Source organism: Rhinopithecus bieti, unplaced genomic scaffold (assembly GCF_001698545.2).
Source record: "Rhinopithecus bieti isolate Rb0 unplaced genomic scaffold, ASM169854v2 scaffold_44510, whole genome shotgun sequence".
NCBI lineage: Eukaryota > Metazoa > Chordata > Mammalia > Primates > Cercopithecidae > Rhinopithecus > Rhinopithecus bieti.
In genome coordinates, this window is record NW_016818390.1 from 837,784 (window position 1) to 846,734 (window position 8,951).

The following is an 8,951-nucleotide window of genomic DNA, read 5'->3' on the forward strand; positions in this document are numbered from 1 at the left end:
TAAAATTACAGGAGGTGAGAAAAAAATTGAATGACTTGGGCCTTTACAAGGGGAGAAAAAATAAAAGGTCAAAGCAGAAAGACACATTAGAGATGCACTTCTGAAATGTAAATCAGAGAAGTTTTCAGAAAGAGATTATAGAATCAAAATGAAAATATTTTGTAATTTTATTAAGAACAATAAAAATTTTAAGTAAACTTTGTTTTAACATAGGGGAAGAATCTTAGAAAGACTCTTGTAAATAATTCCTCTTAAATTATACCCAAATTAATCACATACAAAATTTCTTTTACAAATTCTTTTTTCACCAACTTTATTATTACGTACACAGGCCATCTACAACATGCTTGGACCTTCTGATTTGGCACATTTTATATGAAGAATTATATGTTAACTAGAATTCTTACTTTTAGTAACTTTAAATTTTAGTGAAAAATCTAAGAAGCAAGAAATCCTGAACTGTCTGTGAGATACTGGCATTTTATAGATGAAAGTACTTCACAAATTTTTAGAAACATGCTTTCTCATATCATAATCCGTTCTTAATTGGAAATGACCAAGACATTCAATGAGCCTCTATTACTGAATTTAAAATAATTTTGAGATTTTAAATTACACAAAACTTTACCTACAAGCATTTATACCATTTATATGTACTCAATTTATTCATTTTATCAGTTTATTTAGATTACTTCTGAAAACTGAGATATTAGAAAAAGCTAGTCACCATTTCAAGTTATTTCCTTGTTAACCATTTTTTCTAGTCTCTACTTATCAGCTATGTATCAGATTTTCACCAATTTATCAGATATTATCAGATATTTACCAAATTTTAACTTAAAGTTAAGCATGTGGGTATACTCATGAAAACTTAGAATATTTCATTAAACCAACATTATTAGTTATATTTATTTTTAAAAAGTTACACATATTGGCCAGGAGTGGTGGCTCACACCTGTAATCCCAGCACTTTGGGAGGCCGAGGCGGGTGGATCACAAGGTCAGGAGTTCGAGACCAGCCTGACAACATGGTGAAAACCCATCTCTACTAAAAATAAGAAAATTAGGTGGGTGTGGTGGCTCACACCTGTAATCCCAGATACTCAGGAAGCTGAGGCAGGAGAATTGCTTGAACCCAGGAGGCAGAGTTTGCAATGAGCCAAGATCATGCCATTGCATGCCAGCCTGGGCAACAGAGGAAGATTCTGTCTCAAAAAATTAAATAAATAAATAAAGTACATATATAATGATCTCATTTTGTTCTTAGCTGAATTTACAGTCTTATAAACTTTTGCTGAACCTCGACACTTTAAAATATCTGGGAGAGGTAAATGTAAAGTAATCAGTTAAGCCAGACAAAAACATGCTGACAAATTCTGAAGACATTTCTATTTGTATTTTACCATTAATATTGAAGTCAGCTTGTTCATTAAAGATTTACTTAAGTCAGGTAAACCTGAAAAATGCTTGGACTTATTTAGTTAATGTATGAGTGCTCTTTTATTTATGAACCCATTTGGTACCCTGTAAACACAACACATAACATGGACATGCACACACATACACCAAGATCCAGTAGCTTTCAGCTCAGAATTCCAGCCATGAGATAACAGTTAAACTCACTGGTTTAGAAACATGTTAATATGGCTGACCTTTGCCCTGATTGGTCTTCCAGTTAAGGTTGTGAACTAAAATTTTGAGTAAAGCAGTTTTCATGGCAGTTCAATTTTTAAAAGCTAAAATTTTCCAGACTCCCAAGAACGCTGGAGCCAGATAACACCACAGAAGACCATCATGTTCTTATCGGGCCCAACCCTGCCTAAAAGAGCAACATAAAAGCCTGGATACATGAAATTCCATCCTGATTTTCCTTTCAACTGGAAAATGAATCCAACTGAAAGACAGTGCTACAATTCATAAACCTTTCAAGATCAGACAAAAAAGAGCCCATCCAGAGTAGTGTGGTCATAGACTTTCCCTTACTGCATTGGTCTAAACTATATTCAGATCAACCATGAAAACTGCATGCTAGCAGGCTGCACTCTTGAGACTGAATCCCAACCCCCATGACTACATCGACATACACACAATCACCAAAACATAATGCAACTCTGCAGCAACCAACAAGCCCCAAGAGTATCCAAACTGAAACAGTTGAAGGGCTTCCTCTTTCCATCAGCTAGTCTTGTTCAATCTACAACAGAAATGCCTTCAGGATCTCTCAAATTGAGAGGAGCCAATCCCACTGTCTGAACTCACAAATGATACTCACTTGTCTACACACCCACAAACAATTACTAACAAGCCCCAATAATGTGCAGACTGAAGCATTTAGAGTGCTTCCTTCATCAGATGGGCTTATTCAACCTGCAGATGAAAATTCCTCCAGAATTTCCCAAATTGAAAAGAGTAATTCTGACTGTCTGATATTCACAAAAGACAATCACCTATCCAGAGGTAAGCGTCACATTTCAAAGGATGTTCTTCCAAAGCACTCAAGAACACAGTTGCGGCTGGCAGTGGCAGGGCCAAATAGAGAGAGACTCAAATCCACCTCAGGCCAAAAATGGGCTGGCAGCTGCTTCGGAGGGCTTCCAAGATTGCCCTGACCCATGGGGTAGCCAAGCCATGATCAATGCATTCCTGGTCAGGGTACCAAAATCTATGGGCTTGGTCCTGTTGTTTGCCTCACAGACAGCCAATCACTGAGACAATGAGCACTGCCAGAAAAAAAAGGCTTTTAAGTTGGGTGACACCAGTGAGAGAAATGGAAGCCAAATCACAAATCTTTCTTTCCCAATTGACTAAAATTGAAGGTTTATATAGCGGAGGAGGAATATATGTGGAAGAAAACAGAAATTTGGGAAGACAAATGCAGAAATCATGAGATGAGGGGTCTGGCATCTAATTGTCTGGGTGTGGAGTTTCAGTTTCTTGCCTAAGGAAGGAACTCATGTAAGACAAATGTAAATTTCAAGTTTTAAGATCAGGGAGGGTCAGTTTCTATGTTTATTCATAACACCATAAATATTAGTTCTATGGGACAATTGGGCCAGTTTCCGAAGGATCAAGGTTGCAAAACTAAAGGAATGCTCTAAAGCAAGATTTAATAAACTACTGCCGACAAGCAAAATCCCATCTGCCATGTGTTTTTGCATAGTTCATGAGCTAAGAATAGTTTTCATGTTTTAAATTGTTGGGAAAATCTAAAGAAGAACACTGTGTTGTAACACACAAAATTATATGAAATTTATATCTCAGTCCATAAATAAAGTTTTATTAAAACACAGCTACACAAATTTATTTACATATTATCTAGGGTTGTTTTATGCTGTGATGATAGAGTTGAGTAGTTTCGACAGAGACTGTATGGCCTGCAAAACCTGAAATACATACTATCTGACCATTTTCAAGAATAGATTCCAACTCCTGCTTTCAGGCAAGCTAACTCTGATAGGGAGGCAGAATCATCAGTTTAGACTCAACTCTGTGTGTGTGTGTGTGTGTGTGTGCCCGCGCGCGCGTGCGCGTGGGCGTGCGCGCATAAGTGTAAGTAAGTGTAATGGCCGGGCGCGGTGGCTCAAGCCTGTTAATCCCAGCACTTTGGGAGGCCGAGACGGGCGGATCACGAGGTCAGGAGATCGAGACCATCCTGGCTAACACGGTGAAACCCCGTCTCTACTAAAATACAAAAAAAAAACAAAACTAGCCAGGCGAGGTGGCGGGCGCCTGTAGTCCCAGCTACTCGGGAGGCTGAGGCAGGAGAATGGCGTGAACCCGGGAGGCGGAGCTTGCAGTGAGCTGAGATCCACGGCCACTGCACTCCAGCCTGGGCGAAAGAGCGAGACTCCGTCTCAACAAAAAAAAAAAAAAGTAAGTGTAATGAGGCTAGCCAGTGAGAATACCTGAGGACACTATAGTTCTTTAGGGATGTTTTAAACATCTCTAAACATTATGCAAAACAGATTAGGGTCTTGGTATTCTAAGATTCTAATGCAAGTTTTTTCATTATCACTGTGGTGTGTTTTTATGTGCCATATACTAAGAAGCCCAGTGATTGCTAAACCTTATTAGGCTAAAAAATTTTTTTGGCATGAAAAAAAGTTGGACATCTGGTTGCCTTTCATAATAATAATTGTTAACATTTAATAAGCAATCACTATGTTAATACCTTCCTCATAAAGACTCTGTGAAGTAATACTACTGTTTTCTTTATTTTACTGATGAAAGCATAGAGAAGTTAGGAATTCAAGCATGTAATTTGTAAATGACTGAGCCAGGATTCAAACTCAAGCTGTCTAAATGTGTGTCTGCCAATGTTAATGGTCTATTTCTTGTTGTATAGTGATATCGCTGAATGGGATATGCAGATGTGTCTTCCTTAATGACTACATCTAGAGCTAGTTCTCTTTCCTTAAATGTCTGAACATGAGACTGGCCTCCTGGGCCAGACATTTGTCCCAACTCCCCACCCCTAAAGTTTTTTTTAATTCCAGCTTGGTCATGTATGGAGAGCAGTGGTTGTCAAGGACTGCACATGAGTGCATACCAACTTTACTCATAATTATTATATACAGATTTTCCACAATGCTCTTGTGAACAGAAGTAAAAATCTCATTAGGTTTACAGCCAAGAATAAGCCAAAAATTTTTAAAGGGCACTTAAAATCTAAATTATTTGCTATTTTTGCTACCTTAAGGAAATAACAACACTCTTTATATTTTGTTGTATTACATGTATTATATAGTCAAAGAAAGAACACTTTGCTTTAGCAATCTAGAGAGAAAATTATGAAAATACAGATAGTATGAGAGAGCTTTGAGAAAGCATAAAATTTGCAAAGTAAGGATTTTGTATTTAAGTGACCCAGAAAGCAAAGTGAGAAGGAAGAGCTCAGCATCTCAGAGGAAACACTAGACTCCACACAAGTTTAGACTTGTAAACATTTTTTTTTACAAAAACTGTGCCCTCAGAGGGCACAGTGAATGATGCTGTTTTTCCCTGCCTGAATGTAAAACCTATTGAGAGACAGAGAGAGGGGAGTCAGGGACAGACCATTTTTATGAAGGTGATATTGAAAAATATGCTCTTTGTGTGGGCAGTATTTCCTAACAATGATTCCTAAAATTATATGAATATACACACCCAGTTACAGTCACTACTGAACAGACACAGACCTTCCCAGGTCTCCCTGTAAAATTAACAGCATGGATTAGTGAGGGCAGAACCTCCACTTTTTGGTGGTGAGAGGTGACAACGTGCTGGTAGCCCTCACTTGCTCTCAGGGCCTCCTTGACCTCTGCGTCCGTTCAAGCCACGCTTGAGGAACCCTTCACCCTGCCACTGCACTGTGGGAGCCCCTCTCTGGGCTGGCCCAGGCCAGAGTCAGCTCCCTCTGCTTGTTGGGAGATATGGAGGGAGAGGCGTGGGTGGGAACTGGGGCTGTGGGAGGTGCTCACGGGCCAGTGCAAGTTCCCACGAGCACGGGCTCTGCAGGCCCCACACTCAGAGTGGCCGGCCAGCTCTGCTGGCCCAGGGCAGTGAGGGGCTTAGCAGCTGGGCCAGCACCTGCGGAGGGTGCGCCCAGTCCCCCGGCACTGCTGGCCCACCCACCCTGTGCTAGAATTCTCAGCAGGCCTCTGCCACCTCCCTGTGGGACAGGGCTTGCGACCTGCAGCCCGCCATGCTGGAGCCCCCCCTCCGTGGTGGGCTCCTGCATGGCAGGAACCTCCCCAATGGTCACAGCTCCCTGCTCTGCCATGCTCGGTCCCATCTACCGCCCAAGGGCTGAGGAGTGCAGGCCCATGGCTCAGGATTGGCTGGCAGCTCTGCCTGTGGAGAGCTATGTGGAGCCAGCTGGGCTCCTGAGCAGGGTGGGGACTTGGAGAACCTTTATGTCTAGCTAAAGGATTGTAACTGTACCAATCAGCACTCTGTGTCTAGCTCAAGGTTTGTAAACGCACCAATTGGCACCCTGTGTCTAACTCAAGGTTTGTAAATGCACCAATCAGTGCTCTGTGTCTAGTTAATCTGCTGAGGACTTGGGGAACTTTTATGTCTATCTAGAGGATTGTAAATGCACAAATCAGCACTCTGTGTCTAGCTCAGGGATTATAAACGCACCAATCAGCACCCTGTCAAAACGGACCAATCAGCTCTCTGTAAAATGGACTAATCAGCAGGATGTGGGTGGTGCCAGATAAGGGAATAAAAGCAGGCTGTGGAGCCAGCAGCAGCAACATGCTTGTGACCCGTTTCACACTGTGAAAGCTTTGTTCTTTTGCTCTTTGCAATAAATCTTGCTGCTGCTCACTCTTTGGGTCTGCAATACCTTTATGAAATGTAGCACTCCCCACGAAGGTCTGCATCTTCACTCTTGAGGCCGGGGAGACCATGAACCCCCCAGGAGGAGTGAACAACTCCCGAGGGGAGGAATGAACAACCCCAGACATGCTGCCTTAGAAGCTGTAATACCAGGAAGGTCTGCAGCTTCACTCCTGAAGCCAGCGAGACCATGAACCCACCAGAAGGAAGAATCTCCAAACACGTCCGAATATCAGAAGGAAGAAACTCCGTACACACCATCTTTAAGAACTACAACACTCACCGTGAGGGTCCACGGCTTCATTCTTGAGGTCAATGAGTCCAAGAACCCACCAATTCCGGATACAGTGGTCTCTTGGCTATCTGAGGGAACCCTGCAGGGAGAAATGTTGCAGGGAGCGGGAAGGATTTTCTTTCCCTAATTCATGAATTACCTAACTCATTTCACCTTCTGTGTGAGAGACATAATTGGTGGGACAAGATGCTAAGAATTAAAAAGAATCTCTGACAATGAGCAAATAAAGAGTCGATAGTCCCCTTCCTCCCCTATTTTCAACAGTGCTTATTGGAATATAGAGTTCTTAAAGAAAAGAAAAAAGAAAAAAAAAAAACACTGCTGCTATGTGTCTTTTGGAGGTTGTAGTTGAGTTAGATATTTGAAATAATGAAAAGAAATTCACTATCATAAAGTAAAAGAAAATAAAAATGAGGAAAAATATATATGTTCCAAAAGCTCCAAAGAAAGTCTGTTCTTCATATAAAAGAAAAAGAGATGATTGGTGGCTTCAGGCTTTGTTATAACAGGGCACATCTCTGTGGTCTTACTCCATCAAGGACAAGAGTTATGTCTGTCTTTGATACACCGTTTGCACGTAGTAGGAAACTGAAGAATACTCACTGGATTAATGAGTGTATACTAGAACTGTGGATATACTGTTCTAAGGCTTTGAATCAGCAAAAATCATAATACATGTCAAATTAACTAAAATGTAATTGTGCTCAGTGGAATGAAAAGACACCTAGACTTATATTTCTATTACTTTTATTTACTAAGTATTCTTAAGGTCCTTTCCACATTCAAGGTTCCACATTAGGCATTGAAAGGGATATCATTATGACCAAGACATAGTGCTCTGTTCCTCACTAAGAGACTGAGTTATAGGGATTTAAGAAAAGAATACAAGGATCAACTACTTATAAGGAGGAAATGACCGAGAAAAGTATACAAAAGAAGACAGAGATTCAAAACTAGTAAAAAAAAAGAAGACGGCATCTACTTACATTTTATTTTATCTATCTTTTCACATGGGGTTAGAATAAAATGGGTAAAATATCTTTTTTCAAAAGAGTCATTTTGCTATTTGTAAAATTGTCTATCAAAATGAATTAAAGTAGTTCAAAAAGGTCTAATTTAAGGGCAAATACCACAGTGTTATAGCGAATAGAACACAACTCATATACATTCTTCAAAGTATGAATAAATCATGCTGCTTAACTATATCTGTACTCCTATTTTCGAGTGTGTGTTGTCAAACAAAATTTCCTTCAAAAGCATTACTCAGTTAAGAGTATATTATCGAGGCACAGCGGACACCAGGACTCCAAGATGGCATCAGTCGTACCAATGAAGGACAAGAAACTTCTAGAGGTCAAACTGGGGGAGTTGCCAAGCTGGATCTTGATGAAGGACTTCAGCCCTAGTGGCGTTCTCGCAGCATTTCAAAGAGGTTACTACCAGTACTACAACAAGTACATTAACGTGAGGAAGGGGAGCATCTCGGGGATTACCATGGTGCTGGCATGCTACGTGCTCTTCAACTACTGCTTTTCCTACAAGCATCTCAAGCATGAGCGGCTCCGCAAATACTACTGAAGAGGACATGCTCTGCACCACCCCCTGACCCCGTGACCTTGGCCTGAGCCCATCCGTGAGGAACACAATCTCGATCATTGCTGAATCCTTTCATGTCCTAATGGGAATTAACCTCCAAATAAAAGATGACTGGTAAAAAAAAAAAAGAGTATATTATCTTTTATCAGTGATCTAATACTAGATAGACAACTACCATTAAAATAACTTCTGTACAGTCATTTGACTTAAGAAAATAAGTCCTCAGATTCACATGAATATTGTGAATATCGACCATTATTGATAACTCTGATAGTCATGAATGTTCTAAATAATACCAAATCTAAAGGATATTTTTATAGTATTCATGTTCTTGTGTCTCAACAGCATTTAACATTGTAGGCTGTTCCTGTCTTACTGAAAAACTGTTTTTCCTTGATATTTTGACAACATTCTCTCTTGTGCCTCTTTCTACCAGACTACTCATGGTGCCTTCATTGCCTTCTTATCTCCTTCCACCTTGTCTTTCCCCCTTAGTGTTTTTCAACTTTTAGTGTTTTTCAACTTTAGTCCTAGGCCTGTTCTATTATCACCAATGGGTTCTCTCCCTAGAAAAACTTACCTATACTCATGACTTCAGTGACCCTCTGGACCTTTGATATCTCTCCTGAGTTCATATGTAGTCACCTCTTGGTATCCGTGGGTATTTGGTTCCAAGATCCCTGTGGATACAAAAATCCAAGGATGTTCAACTATCTCATATAAAATGGTGCACTAT

The 8,951-nt window shown here is 40.4% G+C and overlaps 1 pseudogene across 1 annotated transcript; it reads left to right on the forward strand.

Moving 5' to 3' along the window:
• The first annotated feature begins 7,910 nt into the window (after positions 1-7,910).
• Positions 7,911-8,343, forward strand: LOC108518548 (ATP synthase subunit f, mitochondrial pseudogene; annotated as a pseudogene). Its single transcript, XR_001882390.1, has one exon. The product of XR_001882390.1 is annotated as an ATP synthase subunit f, mitochondrial pseudogene (transcript).
• Positions 8,344-8,951: the final 608 nt, after the last annotated feature.